This window comes from Mauremys reevesii, linkage group 2 (assembly GCF_016161935.1).
Source record: "Mauremys reevesii isolate NIE-2019 linkage group 2, ASM1616193v1, whole genome shotgun sequence".
Taxonomy (NCBI): Eukaryota; Metazoa; Chordata; order Testudines; family Geoemydidae; genus Mauremys; species Mauremys reevesii.
Genome location: NC_052624.1, coordinates 108,566,994 through 108,594,791, shown reverse-complemented (window position 1 = coordinate 108,594,791; position 27,798 = coordinate 108,566,994).

Below are 27,798 nucleotides of genomic sequence, written 5' to 3'. Positions count from 1 at the left end.
GGCATGCTTACTAGAAAGAATACAATGTTTGGGGGGCCCTGGATGGATTCCCAAACGTTCAAACTTTTAGAGACGGAGATGTAGAAAGTTCTATTGTCCGGGAAGAGCAATTATGGCAAAGCAATTGCACGTCTGCGATAACTAGCAATTTTAACTATTTTCCTTGCAATACTTATTTTTAAAGATCTTTTCCTTACACTGATTCTGAGCAGAAACCATTTCTCTGATGGTGGATTTGCCTTTCTGAGCCGCTGTATGATACAGAACGGAATTTAGAATTTGTTTTTATACAATGCCTTTCACACCCAACTGTTCCAAAGTTTTTTTTACCAACTGATTGTGCATTGATTGTGGAGGTAAATCAGCAGTCAGTCTGTATACAGTAAGAGCTCTTCCATAGCCATTTACATTAGAAAGAGAGATGGCCATAAGCCACAAAACTGAGATTCTTATATGACTTCAGATCACTCCCTTTGGGGAGTTCAGATCTGGGAGTCTAAGTTCATCTTGTAGAAGCAGCAAAGAATCCTGTGGCACCTTATAGACTAACAGACGTTTTGCAGCATGAGCTTTCGTGGGTGAATACCCACTTCTTCGGATGCAAGTTCATCTTGTTATAGATATAGGCCCCAGCCAAAATTATTTGGAAATTTGAACCTGAATCCAGATTCTGAAGTTCCCCTGTAGCTTGGGTGTTTGGTTAGAGTCTCTCTCTACTTTGGGCGCTACCAAATTCATGGTCCATTTTTGTAAATTTCACGGTCATAGCGTTTTAAAAATCTTGAATGTCACTATATCAGATATTTAAATCTTAAATTTCATGGAGTTGTAACAAAGCATGACTATTTATTGAAATAACTCCCAAAATATAAACATGTAAAACCCTTAAGTCAGCGTTTCTCAAACTGGGGGTTTGCAAAGATTTGGAGGAAGGGGGGGTTTCCATGGTATTGCCACCCTTACTTCTGCTCTGCCTTCAGAACTGGATAGCTGGAGCACGGCGGCTGCTGGACAGGTGCCGAGCTCTGAAGGCAGCACCGCCACCAGGGGCAACGCAGAAGTAAGGGTGGCAATATCATGCTATGCCACCCTTACTTCTGGGCTGTTGCTGGCAGCAGCACTGCATTTGGGCCTGGGAGGCTCTCCAGCCACCCAGCTCTGATGGTAGCACAGCAGTGAGAGTGGCAATACTGCAACCCCTTTACAATAGGCTTGAGAGTCTCTTTTGGGTTGGGACCCCCAGTTTGAGAAATGCTGTGTACTTGTATATATTTTTACCTTATAGTATAAAAGAGTTTAGCATAGGGTAAAAACACACAGAAGACCAGATTTCACGGTCCATGACGCATTGTTCATGGCCATGAATTTGGTAGGGCCCTGGCTATACTTAAAGATCCTTTTGTTGAGAAGGAAAATTGGGCAGGATGGAGAGGTTGTTTTTGAACAACTATCGATCTTAAATATCTACCTGGAAAGCCAAAAGGGATTTTGGTTTAGCATCTCAGCTGAAGAATGTCTCCCCTAACAATGAAGTAATCCATTACTGCACGGCAGTGTTGTGAATAGGTTTGGGCCCTTTTGTTGGTGGGGGCCCCAAACCTTGCATCAAGAGGGAAGACTTCCACTGTGGAAGCCACACTGGCACCCTCATATTGATCAGAGTGATTATCTGGTTTTATCTCAACAACTCACCAAAACTTTTTATTCAACATTGAAGCAGCCTTTTTCCTTCTGTATACAGAGTAATTCAAAAGAAGTTTTGTACCCTACCACATTTTGTAACCATGTGACTTAGCCTCCTAATTAAATACTTTAGACTAAGAGGTCTAGTCTGCTGTCAATGCACTTGCTTAATCATAATTAGCATAAAAGACAGCAATGGGTAGATGCAAAGATAAAAGTTATATAGCTACTAAAGATGACTAGAACAACCTTTAATTAATTAATTAATTAATAATGAACTCTTATGTAGCATCCACTGCTGCACTTAGGTGCTGAAGAACAATTATGAACGTCATAGAGAACTCAAAGCTCAAAACCAGGCTGCCCTTCATAGAAAAAGTGCCTTGCTGAAGCAGGGCTGAATTTCCAATTAGGCACAGTAGGCATGTGCTGGTGCTGGTGTTCAAGAGGCACCTAAAAATTCAAAGTTTGCTGCTCCTGTGTTCCATCAGGGGACGGGTCCGGCTGAGGCGGGAGATGTCCCCACGCAGCCCTGCTGGAGCGCTCCTGCCAGCAGGGAAGGTGAAGCAGCCCCCTGTGGCAGGGGAAGAGCTCAGCAGTCCAATGCAGGGGGCCCTGCAGGGCAAGTGGGTCCTGAGGGAACCCGACCTGGGAAGGTCTCACTCCTGCTCCAGCCTGGCTGATCATGCCACTCCCGAGGGACCAGAGTGATCCCCGACTGGCCCCAGCTACACTGCTGCTTACTCATCCCGGCAAACACAGTCACCTCCCAGCAGGGCCGGTGAGTGCGGCTGGAGCAGGGCATGGGAGAGTGGGTCTCTGGGACGGTTGTGGGGGAGGTTCTGGGCAGTGGGGGATCTAGAGGGGGAAATGGGCTATTGTGGTGGTGGGGCTGTGCGGCAGGGTGCCTAAAAGTTAAAAGTGGCAGCGTACCCCTCACTTCCCACAGCGGTTTGGAGCACCCCAAGGCCCCCGCAGAACAGAAACAAAAGCAGAACAATATTCATCTAAAAACCCACCTTACAGGGAAAGTTGCTGTGTCAGGAAAGTTGCTGTGAGCAAGATCCAATGGTGGGGACTTTCTACTGAGAACACCCTGTCAGTGTCCTTGGAAAGATGAGTACTGACAGCTAAGGTGACCCTGAAGAGGTCAACTGTTGTGGTGAGGCTTAGAAAAGGAAGTGGTCTCATAAATACCTTAAATTGAGTCCCATGCTATGTAGGGCATTAAAGACCACTGGAATTTTACAATGTTACCGGCAACATCAGTTTAGTCTCTTTTATGGTAATCATATACTATAAATAATACATTATTCATAATACTTTGCCCATCCCTAGTTCATTTGATTCAGGGCCCCCAAAGCACATGTTAATTAACACATATTTTAACTAAGCCTCACTAAGAAGGATGAGGCAAACCCATGAAGCATAATCGATTCAGATACAACTCCAGGACCTCTCTTGAATTCAGATTACACCATGTAAACACATCAGGATACTTAGCGTACTGGAAGCAGTTTTAATTATAATATGACTCCTTTCTGCAGCCTTCAGCTCCTTTAGCCTACTTTCGCTCTCACTCCCAGTCACCTTCTCTTTATACAGACAAGGTCCTTTGTCTCCTTGAGCATGCCAGTCTCCATGTGGTTGGTCAGATGACAGAAGAGGCGAGAGGAGGGTAAAAGATTTGTCCTCATCCTGAACCAAATTTTGCTCTGTCTGCTGTGTACCTGGAGCAACCCCATAATCTCAAATGGACTTATTCCACATGTACACCAGTGTAACTAGAAGCAAAATTGACCCCAAATACTTCTCCAAATCAATCTTTATGTATAGACATCTTGATACCCAGAAGTCTCTCTCCCATCCTGGCTGCTAGTCACTGCAGAACCCTTTGCAGCCCCTGAAACTTCTTCTTTTCTGCTCTCAGTTATGTCTTCTTTCCTGTCCACGAGCCCCAGCAGATCTTCTGCTCCGTATTTCACATTAGGTGGATCCTGATGGTGGATACACACAGTCTGATGAATCCAGAAAACATAGTTTCTCCATACTCCCTACTCACAGCTACAGTGGGTCAAGATTCGGGATTTCCATTTTGTGGTGAATTTAGACATTTCCTAAGAACCAGAAATTCTGTACATTTTTCGTTTCAGAAACACTGACACATGGTGTTTCTGAAAGGAAGTATGCTCCCCAGGACTAGGTAGCTGCTGGCCGAAATTGACCTGATTCACTGTTACTATTTGGTGGTGGGCAGGAGTGAAACTGACAAGAATCGTAGCAATGTCAGTCAGCAGCTACCAGGGTCCATGGCTTCATGACAGCCCCACTATATGGACTGCCATGGGACTGGGGACTCCAGGACTTCCAGATTCCTGGACCAGTTGGTTTCCCTGTGCTGTCCAATTCCCACAGCCTGGGGAACCAGGGCCCTTAGGATTGGGCACCTGGGGAGCCATCTCTGGCCAGGTCCCTCAGAGGGTAAGCTTCCATCTCCAGGGCAGGAAGCCTAGAAACTCTGAGAGCTCCAGCTTGAGTTAGGGCCACCCAGAGGATTCAGGGGGCCTGGGGCAAAGCGGGGGAGCAGACATAAGGCGCCACCCGCTGCGGTGCTTGTACTCACCGGGCAGTGCTCTGAGTCTTTAGCGGTGGCAGCAGCAGTGGCGGGTCCTTCACTCGCTCCACGTCTTTGGCAGCACTGAAGGACCCGCCGCAGAAGTGCTGCCGAAAACCCAGAGCAAGTGAAGGGCCCGCTGCCGAAGTGCCGCCGAAGACCAGGACCGCCGCTGGGTGAGTAAAAATTAAAAAGGCGCCTCTAGCCAGGGAAGAGATTCTCGGCCAGGGCTCGTGGGGCCCCTGCAGAGCCCAGGGCCTGGGGCAAATTGCCCCACTTGCCCCCCCCCCCCCGGGCGGCCCTGGCTTGAGTCAGGGCTCCCAGGCTGTCTGCTATGGAGCTGGGAGCCTAGACATCTTGGGATGGGCTTTGTGGGTTTGAGGCAGCCCCACCACGGAGACTACCTTGGAGCTCCTCATGGCTCCTCACAAGGTAGCTGGCCCATAAGTCTGGAAGACATTGGGTCTCCTGCCCTATGGCAGTCCACATGGTGGGGCTGCCCCAAAACTGAGGACCCTGGAAGCCTGGGCTCCCAGCACCCCTGAGGCAAGCTGGCAGGAAACCAGTCAGGTTTCCAATGGAAACATGCCTAGTGGTTATTGAAAGTTCATCAGACTCAATAAGTTTGCATGCAACATGTTAAGGTTCAATGAATTGGCGTTTTCTGCTGGAACCCTGTTTCACTGGAAAATTTCTGACCAGCTCTACTCCCACCATCCTTGTGAAATACAGAATTATTATTAAACTCAGTTTACCATGAGTATAAGTGAATTGCCCAAGGTTGTACTGCAAGTCAATGGCAGAGCTGGGAACAGAACCCATGACTCCCCATTCCCAAGCCACTGCCCTAATTGCTGAGCCACATTGCTGTGAAAGCCCAGCTGCTGCCAGTCTGATGCCTTCAATACATGTGGAAAAACAAAAATAAAAATTAAGAAGTTGGTCCAAAGCCCACTGAAGTCAACGGGAGCTGTTCTGTTGAGGTCAGCGAATTTTGGATCAGGAAGAGCAAAAGAATGGTGTTGGGGGACGGCTACCTAAAACCTGGGCGGGTAATGCCATATGGTATAAAGAAGTGAACTAAAATAGATGACGCTCATTGAGAAACACTGGACACCAATTTAAAAAAAAATTGAGAATTTTGTTTGTTTCTTCTCTCATGCTAATTATCTTCCAACATCTCTTCAAGTTGTTGTAAGGATCTTCTTTCTTTTCTCCACATTTCACAAAATTTCTCCAAATAAAGAACAAAGTTGAATGGTTAGGCTTTTAGAAACTGCTATTGCTTTCTCAGTGTCTGAACGAACAATAGCATTCTTCTTGAACTGACAGAAAAGGAGCTGAATAGCTTTTAGGAACTAGGCTACATTTTAATGTGTCTTAGCGACATACAAGAGTCTAATGACAATGCTAGAGAGAGTTTAGGTGGGAAAAGAAGGGGGAGTTCCATTGATAACATTCTCTTAGCTCAGAACATTCAGTAATGTCAGGAAATTTTGTATGCTTATTTTTCTGGGTAATTAATTCACTGGCATTTGAGCAAACAACTATTCCTTGTTCAAGGGTACAATCAGTAGGTGTTTTATTCTGCCTTAAATTCTAGACCTTCATTTTATTTGGTATATTTAAAAATGACAAAATCATTGCAAAATTTAAACTTTCCATTTTTCTCTCAATCTTAACTAATTTCAGATGATGATCACTGATAATCTCTGAATTGCTTAGTCCAAGTACTTCACTTTTAACTCATCATTGTAAAGAACGTTCCCTTCCTCAAGTCCCTCCTAAATTTCCAGTTGTATAAAAGAGGCAATTAGGGGATGAAGTGCCAAATTGTGATCCACTTACTCATAGTGAATAGTACCTTACTCCACCAATACCCTCTGTGACTTCATAGCGTTAGGTACTAGTCAACATCAGTTACGAGATCACAGTCTGGCCTGATATGAATGTAGTCCATTTATTTACCATCTCTTGGAGAATGGTGGGAAGGCCTGCTTCTTTGTAGAGTCAGGACACTGAAGTCAGCCAGGAACACTTTGATTACAATGGAAAAATATACAACTGCTTTCCTGGGTCAGTAACTGAATCCCTTCCAAGATAGATGGAAGCATCACAATTAGAGGCAAGCCTGAAGCAAAAGCCCCCATCTGAACACCCCCAAATTTGGGAAGATGCAAATCTGGATCCGAACTTTGGGGCTATTTTTAATTAAGTCACCAGAGGCTGTTCAACCTACCAGGGGCATGCAAGCCAAACATCACAGAAAACCATTGCCCCTCTAGTCTGGACACCATGATTTGCTGAGAGCCAACCAACCATCACATTTCTACTTTCTCTCAAATATATAGTGATTTTGGGTCCCTGGTTAAGATTGTAAAGCAAAAGAAAAAATATAAACAGTTCCTGATGCCTTTGAATCCTATGCATCTGAGAAACCCAGTGGGCCACTGGAAGCTCTCTCAGGAGTGCAGGAGGAGGGAGGAGGGGGAAAGAGGAGAGAGAGAGAGAGAGAGAGAGAGAAATAAATATTTAGCCAGTCTTTTCAGCTAGATTTTTAACATGTATTTAACAATATTTTTCAAGAAAATATTTCAGTTATCTTTTTTCCCTTCACTGATTCCTTTCCCCCCCCCCCCATGCTTCTTTCAAATAACTATTTTATCTCCCCAGCCATTGGTCCAAATGCTTTGGGGCCCCTTAACTTGGTTTAATAAATTAAGGGCCAAGCGCTCTTCTCAGATCCCCAGCTTTAAGAGCCTAGTCTCCCTAAACGTGTGCACGTCCCACTGACAAAATATTGATCCAGATTCTCTGGCTCGCCATTTTTAGGTGGCACAAAGCAAGTGGGAACCAGATGCTGCTCTCCAGCTGCAGATTCTGCTGCTGTAAGGGAGTCCCCGGTGGCTATTAAACTAGCCTAGCGCAGCTTGTACAAATTATGCCTAAAGCTGGGGGGTCTGGAACAATATTTATAGTGGGGGGGGGCTGAGAGCCATTGAACCAAACTGTGAACCCTGCATATGATGGAAACCTCTTCAAGCCAGGGGGTGCAGCAGCATCCCTAGTCCCATCACCTATGCCTAAAGCAACGTGCCTCAGTAAAATCACCACAAAATCTGCAACAGAACAAACAAGCGCTCCCAACTATAGAGCATAAAGGAGAAAGAGCTCCAAAACAAGCTACTGTTATGAGCTGGGTAAAATCTTGTTACGGGTTGAGTTAAAACCTCACTCAAACTAATGTGTGTGAGTCCCCCTCACCCACCTTGTCGCCTCCATTTAAGACAGTTGTAAAAGACCATTGAGGAGCCACACCTAAAACAAAGCATAATAGAGTCAGCCCAGAAACTAGCCCCAGGTGGGTGGAGGGTTCGACTAGTATTGTGGCCAGATGCATGTGTGTAGGAGGGGAAAACACATGGAAAAACTGGAAAAGACCGAGGGTTTGTCTTCACGTACAGCATTAAGACATTACTACTCCGATGGGAGCGTTTCTTCCATCGGTGTAGTTAATCGATCACTCTGAGGGTACGTCTACACTACAGGATTATTCCGATTTTACATAAACCAGTTTAGTAAAACAGATTGTATAAAGTCGAGTGCACGCGGCCACACTAAGCACATTAATTCGGCGGTGTGCGTCCACAGTCCGAGGCTAGCATTGATTTCTGGAGCCTTGCACTGTGGGTAGCTATTCCGTAGCTATCCCATAGTTCCCACTGTCTCCCCCGCCCCTTGGAATTCTGGGTTGAGATCCCAGTGCCTGATGGGGCAAAAATCATTGTCGTGGGTGGTTCTGGGTAAATGTCGTCAGTCACTCCTTCCTCTGGGAAAGCAACGGCAGGCAATCATTTTGCGCCCTTTTTCCCTGGATTGCCCTGGCAGACACCATAGCATGGCAACCATGGAGCCTGTTTTGCCTTTTGACACTGTCACCATATGTGTACGAGATGCCGCTGACAGAGGCGATTCAGCAGCGCTACAGAGCAGCATTCATTTGTTTTTGTATGATAGCAGAGATGGTTATTAGCCATTCTGTACCATCTGCTGCCATTGTAAATTTGCAATGAGATGACGGTTACCAGTCCTTCTGTACTGTACTGTCTGCTGCTGTCATGGGTGCCCCTGCCTGAGATCAACCGAGGGCGCAAAAGACAAAAATGGGAATGACTCCCCGAGTCAATTCCTCCTTTATGGTATCTAAAAATAGAATCAGTCCTGCCTAGAATATGGGGCAAGTGTACTAGAGAACCAGTGTATCAGAGAACCAGAGAGCACAGCCGCTCCGTGTCAGATCCCGCAGAAATGATGAGCTGCATGCCATTCACGGGGGGTGCCCCTGCAACAACCCCACCTGTTGCTTCCCTCCTCCCCCAGCCTTCCTGGGCTACCATTGCAGTGTCCCCCCATTTGTGTGATGAAGTAATAAAGAATGCAGGAATAAGAAACAGTGACTTGTTAGTGAGATAAAATGAGGGGAAGGCAGCCTCCAGCTGCTATGATAGTCCAGACAGGACATTAAGCAGTGTGGGGGAGAGGAGCCCAGCATCCCGCTGCTATGATAGTCCAGGCAGTAAAGAATCTTTTCTTTACACATGAAGGGCAGGGGCTGATGGAGCTCAGCCCCCTGTTGCTATGATGAAGACGGTTACCAGCTGTTCTGTACCATCTACTGGGAATGACCAGGAGGCCAGCCAGGAGCACTCATGGGCTGATGATGAGGAGAGATACCAGTCCTTCTGCACTGTACCATCTGCCACAAGGCTGATGATGATGATGGATATCAGTCATATTGTACCATCAACCACCAAGGAGGTGGGGGCGAGGATGCTGCAGTTCACTGCCGCAGCATCGCGTCTACCAGCAGCATTCAGTAAACATAGGGTGACATTTAAAAGAGTCAAGAGACGATTTTTTTCCCTTTTCCTTCTGGGGGTGGGTGAGGAGGGTAAATTGACGAGCTATGCCCTGAACCACCCCGGACAATGTGTTTGACCCTACAGGCATTGGGAGCTCAGCCAAGAATGCAAATGCTTTTCGGAGACTTCAGGAACTGTGGGATAGCTTGAGTCCTCAGTCCCCCCTCCCTCCCTCCATGAGCGTCCATTTGATTCTTTGGCTTTCTGTTACGCTTGTCACGCAGCAGTGTGCTGAGTCCCTGCTGTGGCCTCTGTCTGGAGATTTTTAAAAAATGCTTTGGAATTTCGTCTTCTGTAACGGAGCTCTGATAGAACAGATTTGTCTGCCCTTGCAGCGATCACGTCCGTACGGTCCATGCTGGAGCTCTTTTTGGATTTGGGACTGCATCGCCACCCGTGCTGATCGGAGCTTCACACTGGGCAAACAGGAAATGATATACAAAAGTTTGCGGGGCTTTTCCTGTTTACCTGGCCACTGCATCCAAGTTCAGATTGCTGTCCAGAGCGGTCACAGTGGTGCACTGTGGGATACCGCCCGGAGGCCAATACTGTCGATTTGTGGCCACACTAACCCTAATCCGATATGGTAATACCGATATTAGCGCTACTCCTCTCGTTGGGGAGGAGTACAGAAACCGGTTTAAAGAGCCCTTTATATCGATATAAAGGGCCTCTTAGTGTGGACGGGTGCGGCGTTAAATCGGTTTAACGCTCCTAAAATCGGTTTAAACGCGTAGTGTAGACCAGGCCTGAGAGGTAGTAGCTACGTCAATAGGAGAAACTCTCCAGTCAATACAGCCTATGCGGGGGGCTAGGTTGGTATAACTACATTGCTCGGGGTGTGGATTGTTCATACCCCTGAGTGACATATTTATACTGATATAGGTCTGTAGAGTAGACCTGACCTCAGAGAGAGCGTGAGCCTGAAGGAGCAGCTGAAGCATGGTGGCTGACACTGGAAGAAACCTGGGGAGAGATTTTTGGGCCAAGGTGCAGGCGGAAAAGAGCACTCTTGGTGCTGTGAGCAAAAGAAGTTGTCTCCTGCTATTTAATTCCTTCTGCGTTTAGAGACACAGGGCTTTGTACAGTCTTTGTAAATAAACAAAACTGCATCAAAGAAAATACCAGACTCCATCAATTTCTATTTCCAACTGGAACAACCTCAAGACCCCAAACTCGGACTAGCTGCTCAGGGTTTAAAAAAAAGAAACAATACCAACTAGAAGCCTGATGCTGAGCTACTTCTTGTAATGAGTAGTAATTAAGATGATGATAATGCTTAGGACTTGATTAGCATTTTTCATCCATACATCTCCACGAGATTTAAAAAGAAGGATAATTATCCTTACTGACAATTTACAAATGTCAATGGGATTTCTGGTATTAGCAAACACTATCCCCTGCTGTAAGCGTTTAAAGGATCAGGCTCTTCATCCTTCCCAGAAATTTGCCAGACATGAGTTACCTGATTTTCATTGTTTCTAAATATAAGGAATTGCAGGAAAGATTTCCCTTTCTGCTCTTTGAAATATATATCCAAGACAAGCAACAGGTCCAATTTACAACAACCTCAGCAGCTAGGACATAGATCAGTAGGTATTGAACAAAGAAGGTATTTAAGGAATGTTAATTAGGACTTTCATAAACTACAAGCACAATGCTTAATAAGAAAATGGATACTTAGTATTGTGTAAATATGGGGAATCTGGTGACGATACTTGTGATGTTGGTCATGCTGAACGTGGATTTAAATATAGCCAATCAGGACATTGGCTAATCAGAGTGCAATTTTCCAAGATGTCTCAACCTAGCCTCCATTTTTCCCTGTGTAACCTCTCTGTGTGTCTATCACCTGATCATATCCATGTTATAATATTTACATGTGCTAAACCATTCACACGCAACTGGATACACAAAGGGGGTTTTGTGCATACAGGTTTTGTGTGTGCAAAGCAGAGTGCTCAAAAACTTAAGTGTGCAAAAAACTGCACACACAGAAATGGAGTCACCAGCTGGCCCTTCATCTCTGGTGTTACATTATAATACAAATTTTCTGGGTGTGTTAGATGAGCACATTTTTTGACCTCCTAGGTAATCATTACGTCCTTGCTGGCCTTTGTTCTTTCTGATCTTTACCACCCCAACCTGTACTGTCTGACCTCTCTACAATCAGTTTCAGACCCTGAGTGTGACATGCCTTTCATACACATTTTCATGTAACTCTGATCTGTCACTCTGTTGAAATTCTGAGCAGGTTTTCATAAAAATCTTATCTAAAAATCAAAACATGATTATGTATTTTCATGCTGCTGGATATGGTCCTACTTCATGCTATTATTGAAAATCTAAAGCTCTTTTACTCAGATATGTTTTTTGACCTTTGCTTTGCTGTATTTGGACTCAAACCCCCAGTGGCCGAGCAAGGAATAGAAGACAGATCTCTTAGCTCCCAGGCCTGTGCTTTAACTACTAGAACATACTTGCTGTATATAGAAATTTTCACCTACATTTCTAACAGCTAGAATGTTTGTTTGCAGTTATAGTGGTTTAAAACTATTTTCTAACTCCTGCTCTCCCTCTAATCCCATCCTCCTCCTATTCTTAGTAGAATTTCAAGGTCCATTATAACAGTGCTGGCAGCTTTATGATCTCACTTGTACAGCCCGTATATGAAAAGCTCCCATCAAACAGCTGGAGGCAGCTATTACACCACAGCCAGCTCCATTAGAACACAGGAATCTTAGGAGTCTGGGCAAGCAAAACTTCTGGTAATGCAGATATTTTAGAAAACAAGCACACACATCTTAAGTGTATTGTCATTTGCCAGGTTCTTGTACCACGCAGGAGTTCAATATTCCAAAGGCAAAGTGAAATGGCAATTCTCAGTTATAAAAACGCAGGGCCCGATTCATCTGTCAGTGGCAATCAGGGGTAATTTCACTGAAGTCAAGGGAATTACAATAATGTAAAAGTGTTGTAAGGGGAGAAACAGTCCCAAAGACAGTTACCATTAAAAGAAAACAAATAGTTTAGCGCTTCACTGAGGATTTTAAACATGTATCTACAATTAGCAGGTAAAGTGCTCTTGTTGCTACACTGTGCCGCCGAGGAAAGGAGCCTGCTTGAGTAAGAGTGAATAAAGGGGTCAGGAAAAAAGTCTATGTTGTAAATTGGTGTAATGCAACAGCTCCTGTGGCACGTCTACATGGCAATCTGAAAATCTGAATATTTAAGAATAAAGGATCAATTATTAAGATTAAAGGGAGGCTGCTCTCTCCAATTAAAATAATAAATCTAAATAACATGGTAACATTTAAAAGTCAGAGCTCACCAAGGCAGGCAAGTACACCGCAGGCACCGCCGTTTATAGGCACATGCACCCAGGGCAGAGTGCTATCATTTTCAACTGTCAATACGCTCCATGTGTTTTTCAGAAAGCAAGTACAAACCTTCCCAGCAAAGAACGATGCTAAATATAAGCTTTTTTGACAAGTGGTGTTTGCCTTCTTCCTCTGCTGGTGGTATGAGACAGCATTTTTGCTAAAATGGGAAAACGAATGAGTAGATTCCCTACTTCCGCCCATCATCTTCCCCTCCTTGAACACATGGTTTATCATAGTGTTGGAGGGGAACATTTTTGTGGGAACCTCTTTGTTAAAAAATTGGCAGGGCGTCATTGCCTGAGTATGAACTTCTTTGTCCATCTGTACTGTACTCTACTTTTCTAACAATAAAGTTTGGAAACAAAGGAGATGCAGGTAATTGTGAATATCTGAGTGACATGGATGAGAACTGGTATAAAGAGAATGCTAAGTTTCCCTGACCATCTCATGAGTGGTCTTATCTGAAATAACACACCAGCTGGAGTATCTTATTAAGGGCTAAAAAAAACCCTCAGAATGTTAGAGCAAACAAAAAGTTATCTTATTTTTAAACTGTATCAAGTATTTTTAAGGGAAAGTGGGAAATGATATTTCAGACATGAATCATAAAACACAGATGATTGCAAAACAGCATTGAAATTTTCAGAACGATCACTTAAGAGCTGCTTTATTTTCTTTAAATGAATGTCGATTTTTGGTACATTAACTCGGTATTTTTGGTCTTAGTAAGTGGAAAGTATTCTCTGCTTGCACCTTTTTTGTGAGCAGTACCCACAAGTTTTGCAGCTGCAGTCATCCAAGCAGATCATCATATTTAATAACACATTGTAATTTTTTTATTTCACAAATTGTTGAGGGCACTGGATGGTTCAGAAGATTGCTAATGGGACATGGGGCTTTCACCTCAAGGGCACTATTTGAATCTGAACAGATCAAAACTATTACTATCTGCGTGGCTGTATAGCAGCCCATATGAAGCAACATGGGGCTCTAGCAGAGCTCAGGGCCCCACTGAGTGAGGTACTGTACAGACACATAGGAAGAGACAATCCCTGCTCCAAAACTTGCAGTCTAAAGATACAAGGCATACAAAGAAAGTATTATTATCCCCATTAAGAGACTTGATCAAGGTCACACAAGAAGGCTGTGGCAGAGCTGGAAACTGACGCTCTCCTGAGTGTCAAATACCTTAACCATAAGACCAACCTCCTTCTCAGAAAGGACTCTCTTTGACTCCTCTGGCGTTTGGATCAGGACCTTGATGGTCTCAATTTAATAAAAAGAGAACAATGACAGCTAAATAACCCTGGAATCTTTATTCTAAAGTTTATGTGCGTGATTCACACCTGGGTCACTCCAGTTCTATGATGGTGCCACTCCACTGAAATCTTCTTCATTGCTATGGGACGCTGGTTTGAGGTTAGCTATATATTGGGTGGCAGGGGCGGCATTTTCCAACTGTGTGAGTTGATGGCCTGATAGAACGTGCAGTGGAGTTATACTGGGACCCAATGGAGATCAACTAGCAATCAACAGAGTTAACTGCAATTTACAGAATGACACAGGGATGAGCCAGGCCCACTGAATGTTCAGTTTAGCTCTTGGCAGTACTGTTATTGGAAGCCATGTGAAAGCAGTGGGCTTCTGATGATTATGGGTTTGTTACTTAGAGCTAGTAAATCAGAATGAGAGAGTTAAGCAGTTGTTTAGAATTATGTCCCTCTGGTTTTAGGACAGTCTCCCTGGAGGTCTCCCAAGCTCTGATGCCCTAAACTACACTTAATCACTTTTGCTGTCCTTCCCTGTTGATTGCAGCAGCCTCAGCACCTTTGGGATTGGTGTTGCATTACAGATCCATCAACAATTTGCTGCACACTCTATATTATTTCACTGCTGCTGAGGCAAACATTTCTCTGCCAGGGTCAGGTGATGCTCTACACTGGCCTGCAGTTTAAAATCTTGTTAATCTTGACACTTTCCATAAAAAACTCTGCAGTCACGATGGACTGAGCAAGTCCTGCTAACGTGCCAGGGTATTCCGGGCACAATGTCTGCTTTGCTATCCTCACATACCATTGAGTCAGGGATATGGCCAATGAATGTGACATCTTTCCAGGAAATAACAGCAAATAAAATACCAGATGATGTCCAGGCCATGGACAATAGTAGTTGGATGGTGCTGTGATGACTAGTTTCAATATTACATTGCCAAATTGGTATGTCCAATATGATTGAACAACAGGCCTGATCCAAAGTCTATTACATTCGGTGGAGAAACTGCCAGTGACTTCAATGAGTGTTGGACCAGTCTCTATATGAATTAATTAAGCCAAGGCTCCCAAAGTTCATTTTAAACTTGTTTTTTTAATGTTTGATGAGAAATTTGACTTTCCAAATGATTTAAAGGGGACTGATATCACTTTGAAAGAGAGAGGCTCAAACCAAAGACACAACTACATTAAAAAATAATAATAATTAGGGGCAAGGAGACCAGGAATGAAAAGTTACAAAACTGGGCAAATATGACCTAGTGCACAATTCTAAGAAAATACAAACTATATTTCAATGGTTGGCTGCATATTAGTTGCATGGTTAGAATCATAGAATATCAGGGTTGGAAGGGACCTCAGGAGGTCATCTAGTCCAACCCCCTGCTCAAAGCAGGACCAATCCCCAACTAAATCATCCCAGCCAGGGCTTTGTCAAGCCTGACCTTAAAAACCTCTAAGGAAGGAGATTCCACCACCTCCCTAAGTAACCCATTCCAGTGCTTCACCACCCTCCTAGTGAAAAAGTTTTTCCTACTATCCAACCGAAATCTCCCCTACTGCAACTTGAGACCATTACTGCTGGATCTGTAGTTGAAAGCAGCTATCAAATACCCCCTCATTCTTCTCTTCTGCAGACTAAACAATCCCAGTTCCCTCAGCCTTTCCTCATAGGTCATGTGCTCCAGCCCCCTAATCATTTTTGTTGCCCTCCGCTGGACTCTTTCCAATTTTTCCACATCCTTCTTGTAGTGTGGGGCCCAAAACTGGACACAGTACTCCAGATGAGGCCTCACCAATGTCGAATAGAGGGGAATGATCACATCCCTCGATCTGCTGGCAATGCTATAATTGTTCTATATTACTTCTTGCAAACTCTAACATACATGTTTAACTATAAGTTGTCCTATTGACTATAGGATCAGGGCCTTACTTTTTCAGAACTCTCTCCCTCCTGCCTGTATTTTATGCCTTCAGAAACTAAAATGGAACATACATCTGAAAACCACAACAAACTGGAGAAACACTTGAAGAAGGTGATGGAGAAGATAACACAAGATACTTAAGTTAAAGTGATGATATGACAAATGGCTGAGCAATCTCAGCACTCTCTAATATTTATTAAACGTAGTTTGGCATCAGACTGTCACCTGAAAAATCAGATTAGATTAAGAAATATTCAGGTTCTGGGAGTCCCATTTAGGGCTGGGTGAGTTGTTTGTACTGAATAATTTTTCTGATGATTTCCCCTCTTTTTTCTCCTCATGAAATGTCCCCAAATAGATCAGGATTTTGTTTTAATTTCTCCATTGCTCAAAATAAATTGCCAAAACATTTCTATGAATAATTCTTTATCTGTAGCTTTTTTCCAAAAGAGGTTTGCTGAAAATATTTAACATTCAAAATCTGAGCTGTTTTGAATATCCACTCAAGTCACAGGGGATCAATTATGTTCCCTGAGTTAATGAGCAGAACTTCTGCAATCAGAATGAAGGTGTCAATTCTCATGTTGACAAACTCAAAATTTGCTTTCCATTAATGTGGTCCATTATTTGCTTAAAACTCATTGTTTCCAGAAAAGTTCCTTACAGTAAATTTGTTTGCTAGAATATTTGGAAACAGTTGACTCAAGTGGGGCATGAAAACAGACAATGATACTTCAGTTTTCCTATTGGATAAAATATTCTCTGTAGAGAGAAAATACATATTCTATATATAATATAGGCATATTCATTATAGTGAGGAATACAGTGAATATTTTCTCAAATAAAATGACTCATCTTTGTTCTCATGCCCTATTTGAGTGCACTTTCTGTAAATATACTGGCAAACAACTTTTCTGTAACGAATGTTGCTTAGATGTAGAGGGATGTTACTTATAAGCCTCAGAGCAAACAGCCTGCAGTCACCTGACCCTAATCACATGATCCTTCCCAGTCACATGCTCCCTCTCGTCAGGGGCTTTACCTGGCTGCCCCCACATGGGGAACTACAATTGCCTGAATTCCCTTCTTTTAAAGGGCTGGGGGTCCTCTAGCAGATGTGCTGGGGCAGGAGTGACCAGCATCCTGTTACCGGCAGAGACTGTGCCTCAAGGAAGCAGAATGCCAGCTCCCTCGTGCAAGAGGGGAGCACACACTGCACAATCCTTGGGTCAGTACAGTATTCCCCTCGCTCCCCCCAGAAGGCAAGTGTACAGAGTTGAAAGGGCACAGCCCTGCCCCCTGCAGGCACAGAGAGGCAGCAACACAGGAACTGCGATTGTCTCTGGCCCTTGTGGGGGACACAATGGAGAGAGAGGCTCCTTGTGCTCTCCTCCAAGGATGGGCCAGACAACAATTTACCCCTGTGTATAGACTCTCAAAATCCTCCCCTCACACTCTCTCCCTCTGAAGTCAACAGGAAATGGGCACCTGTATTTTGAGGGAGAATTTGGACCCACATGTTTGCTCCTGACTCTAGATAGTCTATTCATAGGAACAGACTGTGACCTGTCCTTGCAGAATAAGAGGAGGTGCATGCCAGGCAAGGAATCACTCCCACCCGGGCCTGGTCTGGGCAAGGACAGATTGCCAGAGCCTTCTCCAACTCTGGAGTCTTTCCCTGTGGCAGTGGCTGCAGCAGTGGGACATTACACAGCTAAAAATAGCAGTGGCAACAGGGAGGCATGGCTTGGGTGAACAGGCAGGCATGGCTTGGGTGAACAGGGAGCCATGTAGGATATACAGCCAGGTACATCCCCATATGCTTGAGGGGGCATCTTTACTCACCCAAGCAGTGCCTCACCGTCTATGCTGTTATTTACAACTGTGCTGGGGGGCTACCCATGCATGAACTCTATACCCCACCAAAAGAAGTGTGCCATATATATGTACTGCGTAAGTATCTTTGCAACTCTCGGCCAAAAGTAATAATAATAGAATGGGCCTTAATTGATGCCAGTTCAGTCACAACGATCCATAATGAGCAGGGTTTAAAACCTTGTTTTTGAACATATTCCTCCAAAGACGCCATCCTGATTGGCCCTCTCTAGGCTGATACTTCTGCTAAGTTTAAAGCCTCTCCACAGGAAAGAGGCAACACAAAGATTTAGCCCCTCGGCTGAGACAACTGCTTGGAACTCTTCAGTCAGCTTGGCAAAGGCAAGCTATTTGTTGACAGAGAAGCTTTATTTATTTCTGATGATGAAGTGAAGACAGAGCATCGATTAAGCAATCCAAGCAGAGAAAATTCTACCCAGAATTGAGAGCTTTCAGTCAGGCCGCTGGGTCCCAGGCTTTGAAATGTGCTTCTGTGCTTGATGCTTGAAGCTATGGCTATCCTGAAACCTGGGAGGCAGCAGGATAGTGAGTAATGTCAAGCCGGCATTGTAACTCATGAACAGATTTCAACTGTGTACTGCAAAGTAGGAGGCAATGATGGAGGAGGGGGAGGAAGAGATTCACAGCACAACACTTCTGTATAAGATATTGCTGGTGTGGGCTTTTCTTTTTGTCATAAATGCTATGTATTGAGAGAGAAAGCATACAGGCAGCTCCAGTGTCAATAAAAAGCTGTCCCCTCTCCTTAGATTTTATGAAGTGCAAAGCAGCCCCTTGTAATCCTCCTATACCCCCACCAAATTTATCTAGGCAAATTCAATCTCAGAGGCCATTTGTTTGTAAACTTCAGATTGAATTTGCAGCACCTTTCTGATTCCTAATTAAATTTCTGAACTCACTTGCAATGCACTAACTCCAACAAGGTCAATGGAATGATACCAGTATAAATGAGAATAAGTATCAGGCCTAAAATTAGCCAAAAATGAACATAAGAATGGCCATGCTGGGTCAGACCAAAGCTCCATCTAACCCAGTGTCCTGTCTTCCGACAGTGGCCAGTGCCAGGTGCCCCAGAGGGAATGAACAGAACAGGTAATCATCAAGTCGCCCATTCCCAGCTTCTGGCAAACAGAGGCTAGGGACACCATCCCTGCCCAACCTGGCTAATAGCCATTGATGGACCTATCCTCCATGAACTTATCTAGTCCTTTTTTATACCCTGTTATAGTCTTCAAAAATATGTTGTTGTTTTTCCCAGGGAAAAAAAATGTTTTTTCAGTGGAAATTCAAATACCAAAATAATTGGGTCAAAAACTGAAATATTTTTTAGTTTGGAAATACTGACACAGTCCTTTCCTGGGAGTTGTGGTTTGTGTGACTCATGCTCCCATTCTCTTTTATAGGCCATGCTCCCTGGTTGGACTGCATCTCCCATGATGCATCACAGTCTAGTCCACAGTCTAGTCCAAAGTTTCATACTGAGTATTTTAGAGTGTTGGCTGGGGGAAAACCAGTCAAGCTCCAATAGCAAAGCTACATGGATGGTTTCTTTTTTACTGTGATGAATTATTGACCACCAGTTTTTGATATCTGGGCAGCTCCAGCCTGAGTGCAGGTAAGAATTCCTATTGCAGCACTCTTTACAACACCGTGCAGCTATACAACAATTCTTCCAGAGTCATGAATAGCCTGAATGCCATTTTGATTAGCGTTTCTTTCAAATGCCTTGAATATGAGCACTTATGCATGCTTTTCACAGACTTTCCTAGTGTTCTTTTGGTAAACACTGTATGTAAATGCCTTTGGCAATGTCCCAGGTAGTTATGTTGCCAGATAGGGAAATAATGGCTGTGCAGGTACATGACATAAGACACAGTACAAACTTTCTTCAACAAAATTCTGTTTCTTTTTGTTATCTACAGGCCTGGATTTTACCTCGTTGTGAAGTGACACAGCTGCAAATACTGAATAAAAGACGGTTACTCACCTTTGTAACTGTTGTTCTTCGAGATGTGTTGCTCATATCCATTCCAATTAGGTGTGCGCGCGCTGCGTGCACGTTCGTCGGAAGATTTTTACCCTAGCAACACTCGGTGGGTCGGCCGGGTCGCCCCCTGGAGTGGCACCTCTAGAGTGCCGAATATATACCCCTGCCGACCCAATGGCCCTTGAGTTCCTTCTTGCTGGCTACTCCGACAGAGGGGAAGGAGGGCGGGTTTGGAATGGATATGAGCAACACATCTCGAAGAACAACAGTTACAAAGGTAACTGTCTTTTCTTCTTCGAGTGCTTGCTCATATCGATTCCAATTCGGTGATTCTCAAGCCTTACGTAGGCGGTGGGGTCGGAGTGAGATGTTGCAGAACGCAAAACTGCTGAATCAAAGGCTGCATCATCTCTGGACTGTTGGACCAGTGCATAATGTGAGGCAAGGGTGTGGACCGAGGACCAGGTAGCTGCGCCACATATCTCCTGGATGGGTACGTGAGCCAGGAAGGCAGCAGAAGACGCCTGAGCCCTGGTGGAATTTGCAGTGAGGTGGCTCGATGGGATATGGGCCAAGTCATAGCAGGTACGGAAGCACGACGACACCCAAGATGAAATCCACTGGGAGGAGACAGGTAGGCCCTTCATTAGGTCTGCCACTGCGACGAAGAGTTGGGGCGTTTTACGAAAGGGCTTTGTCCGCTCGATATAAAATGCGAGCGCCCTACGGACATCTAAGGAGTGCAATTGTTGCTCCCGTCGCGATGAGTGTGGCTTCGGAAAGAAGACCGGAAGGAAGATATCCTGGTTGATATGAAAGGCCGATACCACCTTAGGGAGGAAGGCTGGATGTGGTCATAACTGCACCTTGTCCTTGTGAAACACAGTACACGGTGGGTCCACTGTGAGAGCCCGAAGCTCGGAGACTCATCTGGCCGATGTAATGGCCATGAGGAAAGCTGTCTTGCAGGACAGGTATAGCAGCGAGCAGGTTGCCAGTGACTCGAATGGGGCAGTCATAAGTCTGGTTAGAACCAGGTTGAGGTCCAGGTTGGGGCGGGGCGGCGAACTTGAAGGTATAAGCGCTCCAAGCCCTTGAGGAACCTAGAAACCATAGGGTGCGAGAAAACGGAGTGGCCACTCTCCCCTGGGTGGAAGGTAGAGATGGCTGCCAAGTGCACCCTCAATGAAGACACTGCCAGGCCCTGCTGTTTGAGAGACCAGAGGTAGTCCAAGATGGAATGGATCGGGACCCCAGTGGGAGTAACATTGTGCGTTTCGCACCAGCAGGAGAAACGCTTCCACTTGGCCAGATATGTTAACCAAGTGGAAGGTTTCCTACCACCCAGGAGTACTTGTTGTACTGAGGCAGAGCAACGTAACTCAGATGGGCTTAACCACGCAGCAGCCATGCTGTAAAATGCAGGGATTACAGGTCTGGGTGGTGAAGTCTGCCGTGATCCTGCGTTATAAGGTCTGGATGAAGAGGCAGGGGAATCGGGTTGGCTATCGACAGGTCTAGCAACATGGTGTACCAGTGCTGCCTGGCCCACGCTGGAGCGATCATGATCAGGTGCGCTCTGTCCCTGCAGAGTTTTAGCAGGACCCTGTGAACCAGTGGGAACAGTGGAAAGGTGTACAGCAGTTGGCTCGTCCATGGCATCAGAAATGCGTCCGAGATCGAGCCTGGGGAGAGGCCTTGGAATGAGCAGAACGCCTGGCACTTCCTGTTCTCGCGAGAAGCGAAGAGGTCTATGTGGGGAAAGCCCCACTTCTGGAAAACAGAATGGATAACGTCCGGATGAATAGACCACTCGTGAGACAGGAAGGATCTGCTGAGGCGATCCGCCAGGGTGTTCCAAACCCCTGGGAGAAAGGACGCTACCAGGTCTATCAATTGGGCTATGCAGAAGTCCCAGAGGTGGATGGCTTCCTGACAAAGAGGGAAGGACCATGCTCCTCCCTGCTTGTTTATGTAAAACATGGCCGTTGTGTTGTCTGTGAACACTGAAAAGCCTGGCACGCAAGGTGGACTGCTCTGAGCTCTCCGACATTGATGTGAAAGGCCAGCTCTTGAGCTGACCAAAGGCCTTGGGTGCGAAGCTAACCAAGGTGAGTACCCCAGCCGAGAGATGACACATCCATTGTCAGGGACACCGAGGGCTGAGGTGGATGGAACGGCATCCCTGCACACACCAGGGAGGGCATCGACCACCAATTGAGTCAGCCTAGGATGCTCGGGGGGATAGTGACGATCATGTCTATGCTGTGTCTGCCTGGGTGGTACACCGAGGTGAGCCACGATTGGAGGGGACGGAGGCGTAGCCTGGCATGTTTGGTCACGAACATGCAGGCAGCCATGTGACCCCGGAGACTGAGACAAGTGCAAGCCGAAGTTGTCGGGAAGTTCCGTAAACCTTATATAATTGTTACCATCGCCTGAAACTGAGGCTGAGGTAAGCAGGCTCTGACAAGATTGGAGTCCAGGATGGCCCCAATGAATTCTATTCTCTGTGTGGGAATCAGAGTGGATTTCTCTATATTGATCATCAGGCCTAGACGCAGGAATAGGTCCTTGACGATGCCCACATGACGGGTGACTTGTGTCTCGGAGGTCCCTCGAATGAGCCAATCATCTAGATACGGAAAAACATGTACCCGACGGCGGCGGAGGGAAGCGGCGACTACAGCCATGCATTTTGTAAATACTCTTGGAGCTGTAGATAAGCCGAATGGAAGGACTGTAAACTGCCAATGCTGATGGTTGGCCACAAACCGGAGGTACCGTCTGTGGGGAGGATAAATGGCGACGTGAAAATATGCGTTCTTCATATCGAGAGCGGCATACCAGTCTCCAGGATCCAAGGATGGGATGATGGTCCCCAGGGATACCATGCGGACTTCAGCTTTATCATGAACTTGTTGAGTTCCCGCAGGTCTAGGATAGGTCTGAGACCTCCCTTCGCCTTGGGGATTAGGAAATAGCAGGAGTAAAACTCCTTGCCCCTTTCGTCCTTTGGTACCTCCTCTATAGCTCCGATGGCGAGGAGCGTCCGCAACTCTTGCAAGAGGAATTGCTCGTGAGAGGGGTCCCTGAAGAGGGACGAGGATGGGGGGGCGCGAAATAAACTGGAGGCAGTAACCAAGTTCCACCGCGCGTAGGACCCAACGATCCAAGGTTAGATGGGACCACGCAGGGAGGAAAAAGGAGATGCGGTTGTAAAAGGGAGGGAACGGATCCTGGGTAATAACTGGTACGCCGTCCTCAGGTGTGCCTTCAAAAGTTTGACTTTGGCCCCGCTGGTGGTTTAGAGGGACCCTGATTTTGGCCGCCTTGGGGCCCTGACTGTCGCCTACGACCGCCTCGGCCACGCCTTCTGCCAAAGTCCTGTCTTTGTCTAGGCGCAGGGTAAGGGCGGTGAGGCTGGGGACGGAAAGGCCGGCGCTGAGTCACCGGCGTGTGCATGCCGAGAGAGTGCATAATGACCCTGTTGTCCTTTAGGCTTTGCAGCCTAGGGTCAGTTTTTTCAGAGAACAGGCCTTTGCCATCGAAGGGCAAGTCCTGTATAGTATGCTGCAGCTCCGGCGGAAGGCCCGACATCTGAAGCCATGAAATGCGCCTCATGGCAACACCCAAGGCCAGAGTCCTGGCAGCGGAGTCAGCTGCATCCAACGAGGCCTGGAGGGAAGTTCTTGCCACTTTCTTCCCTTCTTCCAGGAGGGCAGCAAACTCTTGACGGGAGTCCTGAGGGACCAACTCCATAAATTTGCCCACCGCCACCCAGGTGTTGTAATTGTAGTGGCTAAGCAGGGCTTGTTGGTTTGCTAAGCGGAGTTGCAGGGCCCCTACCGAGTACACCTTACAGCCCAGTAAGTCCATTTGCCTAGCCTCCTTCGATTTAGGAGCTGGCGCCTGCTGGCCATGGCGTTCCCTCTCATTGACGGACTGGACGACAAGGGAGCAAGAGGGAGGATGTACATACAGGTACTCGTACCCCCTAGAGGGCACTACGTACTTGCATTCGACTCCCCTAGCAGCGGGCGGGATAGAGGCTGGAGACTGCCAGATGGTATCGGCATTGGCCTGGATCGTCCGAATGAACGGTAGGGCCACTCTAGTGGGGGCGTCAGCCGACAGAATGTCTACGAGCGGATCCTCTACCTCCGGGACTTCCTCCACTTGGAGGTTCATATTGAGTGCCACCCGTCTCAGGAGGTCCTGATAGGCCCTCGAGTCAATTGGAGGAGGGCCCGAGGCGGATGTTCCTGCCACCACCTCATCTGGAGAGGAGGAAGAAGAAAGGCCGGGGACAAGTGGGTCCTGTGTGGGCTCTTGTTCCTGGATGACCTCCTGTTCCAGTGGGATCTGGGAGTCCGGTGGCTGAACCGGGGCTTCCTCCGTACCGATCGGAGGGGGACAGCTAACTGTCGCCTCTGGCACCCAGTGCTCTGACGGGACAGAGCGGGATGGGATCACAGGTATGCCTTCGGCCCGGTGGTACGCCCAAGGTGTCCAGAATGACCACTGATGGGGGCCATGGTCCTGGGCCTGGGTCTCCTGGAAGCCTCTGATGGGCACATCAGAATCACGGTCCTGTGCGTATGAACTGTCCGCATGGGACGACACTGATGTGTGTCTGGATGGCCATGGAGGAGCTGAAAAGCCCTGGGCAGAGTCTCTCTCTCTAACTGACGTCGCTCGACACGGCACTGGGGATCGGTACCAGGAGGCATACCGGTACCGGGAGCGAGATCGGGACCTGCGACTGGAGCGGTGCCGGGAGGTCGACCGAGATCTCGAGGCTCGACGTCGGGAGCGGCTACAAGAGTCACGGTGCCTGGAGCGGTGCCGGGAGCTGGAGCGGTGCCGAGTGTACCGGGCCGGCGAACGGGACGCTGACTGGTGCCACGAGTGTGACCGGTACCGAGATGGACAACGGTGCTGGGACTGCGAGTGGCGTTGGGACCTGGATCGGCGACGGGACCAAGAACGTCTGCGGGACCGCGATCATGAATGGTGCCGCTCTGCGGTGCCGACGGAGGGTGGTCTGATCAAGGCAGGCTTGCCGATCGACTGCATAACCCGCACTGGCGGTGCCGGGGGTTGAGGCAGCGCAGACTCCGTCATTGCAATCAACTCCCTCGCCGTAGAAAATGTCTCCGGCGTGGAGGGAACAATGAGCTCAACCACGGCTCGCACCGGGGAGCTTTCAGGAACCGGACTCTACGGCTCTTGCAGGGCCGGAATCGACTGTGCCGATGTTGTCGGTGCCACGGCAGGTATCGGTGCCAGGCGGTCCGACTTAGTATAGCGCTCGGGCTGCAGAGCAGGCGGCGCAGATGCAGCAGGAGTCTTGTGCCTCTTCGCCCTCAGGGAGAGGGATCGGTGCCGAGCGGACGTCGGTGCCGGCGACGGTTGGTGCCGAGAGGCCTTGGCGGTACCGGTGCAATCCGGTGCCAAGGGAGCGCTTCTAGTTGAAGACCGTCCAACGCTCAGTGCCGAGGGCAGAGGAGTAAGAGCTGCCTCCATCAGGAGCTGCTTGAGACGAAAGTCCCGCTCCTTTTTTGTTCTCGGCTTAAAGGCCTTACAAATGCGGCACTTATCTGTTAGGTGAGATTCCCCGAGGCACTTAAGACAGGAGTCGTGGGGATCTCCTGTTGGCATCGGCTTGTGGCAGGCCGAGCACGGTTTGAAACCCGGTGAACCAGGCATGGGCCCCAGCACTGGGTGCGGGGAAGGGGCTAATCCCCGAACCCCTCTTAACTATATACACTAACTATATTATAAACGAATAAAGTTAACTACAACTATAGAAATTTGAACTATATACACAAGAATTAACGAGAGAACTACGAGTAGCTAGGGAAGTGGAGGTCAGCTAAGCCGCGCTCCACTGTTCCAACGACTGACACGGGTGGTAAGAAGGAACTGAAAGGCCGTTGGGTCGGCAGGGGTATATATTCAGCGCTCTAGCAGCACCACTCCAGGAGGCGACCCGGCCGACCCACCGAGTGTTGCTAGGGTAAAAATCTTCCGACGAACGTGCACGCGGCGCGCGCACACCTAATTGGAATCGATATGAGCAAGCACTCGAAGAAGAACTAGCCAATTCCTCACGAGCCTCTCCTGAAGCTCCTACTGACACAAAAATGCAGTGACATTATGACCAAGTCTTTCTGTCCTCATATGACTCTACTGAAGTCACTCAAGTTAGGCCAGGGATGAAGTTCAACCCGCTGCTTTCATTTTCATAACCAAATGACTGACATCTTTCAACTCCTGCGCAACAGTCCAAAGCTGTCTATTAAGGAGCCTGGGGAGACACCCCAAGTGACTGTGATCTTTTGGGTTAGTTTTTCCCAGATTTCAAGGGTTGCAAATTTGATCAGAAGAGATTATCTTTCTGATATATAATTGGACAGTTTGATGTTTCTAGTTGCATTCAGTGGGCAATTCTGGAACTGTATAAATAAACAATCATTCGGGCAGACAGGCCTAATACTAGACCTTGAAATGAGGGTAGGGACTGCCACTGAGTAGGCTTGTACCATGCCTGGCACAACAAAATGCTAATCGCTGTTGGGACCCTTAGGCACTACCATAATACAAATAATTATTGGGACTCTTTCGTCATAACAATTTAATTCTATTAAAGTCCATTTTCTTGAGCACTCCTTGTAATACTTTTGCGGGTTTAAATGGGCAGAATGTCAAATGTGAAAAAAGAAATGTACAAGATATAATTGTAACCAGAGGCAGGTGGCAAACAAAACACCAGAGGAGTATTCCAGAGCACCTTCAGCTGGATATCCCAACACCCAAGGACTACAGAGCAAAACTCTGAAATCCCAAAGTGGTGTGTTGTGGCATCATTCCCAAAAGCTCACACCTTGCAAAAGGTACTACTTCTGGTGATACTCTTATTGCATAATTTAGCTGGCATTAGCTGTGCTGCTAAAGTACATCACTGTCAGCAATTCCGCATCTGATGAAAGTACTTTTAGGAAGATAGGGCTAGAGCTGGCAGCCCTTTCTCACACAGATAGTCTAATTGGCCAGGGTTCTGATGATAGGGGGATTATTCATGTGAGAAGGAGAAACAAAATAGGCATCGGAATCTAAGAATCACACTAGCAATGGAAAACTCCTTTTTAATAGCATGATAAGAGACCCGTGATCTTTCCCGAGTCATCACTTTCAGCTGTATTCGCCAATACACTAAAGGCCCAGTAAACTGAACAGGTAGGTTTTAAATCAGTAGTTCCTTGAATGCCCTCAACACAGTTTGTTTATTTTGATGCTGCCATTTCTACTGTCTTGACATCCTGTTGGTGCCAATGTGTGTTCTTGGGGGATGTGTCAAAGGACCAGGCCTCACCCTTCACTATTCAAACCTCTGAGCTTGTTGCTGGTTTCGCATTCATTACAAAAACTGTGTCATACCAATTAAGCAGACCCGGGCTTTTGTACTATACTGTCTGTAAATCACAATCATATTAATTAACTACATTAAAAAAAGATGTTGGACCCAATTCTGTAGTCCTCTTTACCCCACTACTTACATAGTCAACACTTCCATGAGGAAGTCAATGGGAGTTTTGATTTAGTAATAATTGCAAGGATTGATCCACTGTTAAGTAATTTAGGTCTGTTTGGGGACTGTTTTAAAATTATTACAATCTGGTGATGATTGTCAGCTGGAATTTAAATTTCTTGCTTTCACCACTCTAACATTTGAGAAATTAAAGGACAAACAGATAGCCCAGATCCTCAGCTGGTGTAAATTGGTGTTGCTACTAAAGTCAATGGAGATTCACCAATTTATACTTGCTGAGGGGTTCCTGTTTGTGTATGACTTTGCTATGTATTTTGTTCTTCTGTAGCACAGACAACCACCTGAGAGAGCACAAGGTAACTAACAAAGTCTATTGTCTGATTTGCTGGTGTCAATATGAGGGCATGTTATGGTGACAGGAAACAAAGTTAAAGGCAAAATGTAAAGAACCATGGCACAGGAGCAGGTGCTTGAGAGAAGGAATGAATGTTTGCACAACACATAAGGACAAAGTGGCAAAGGTTCCAACAGGTGAAATAAGTGAAAGAAAATAAGAAATCAGGTT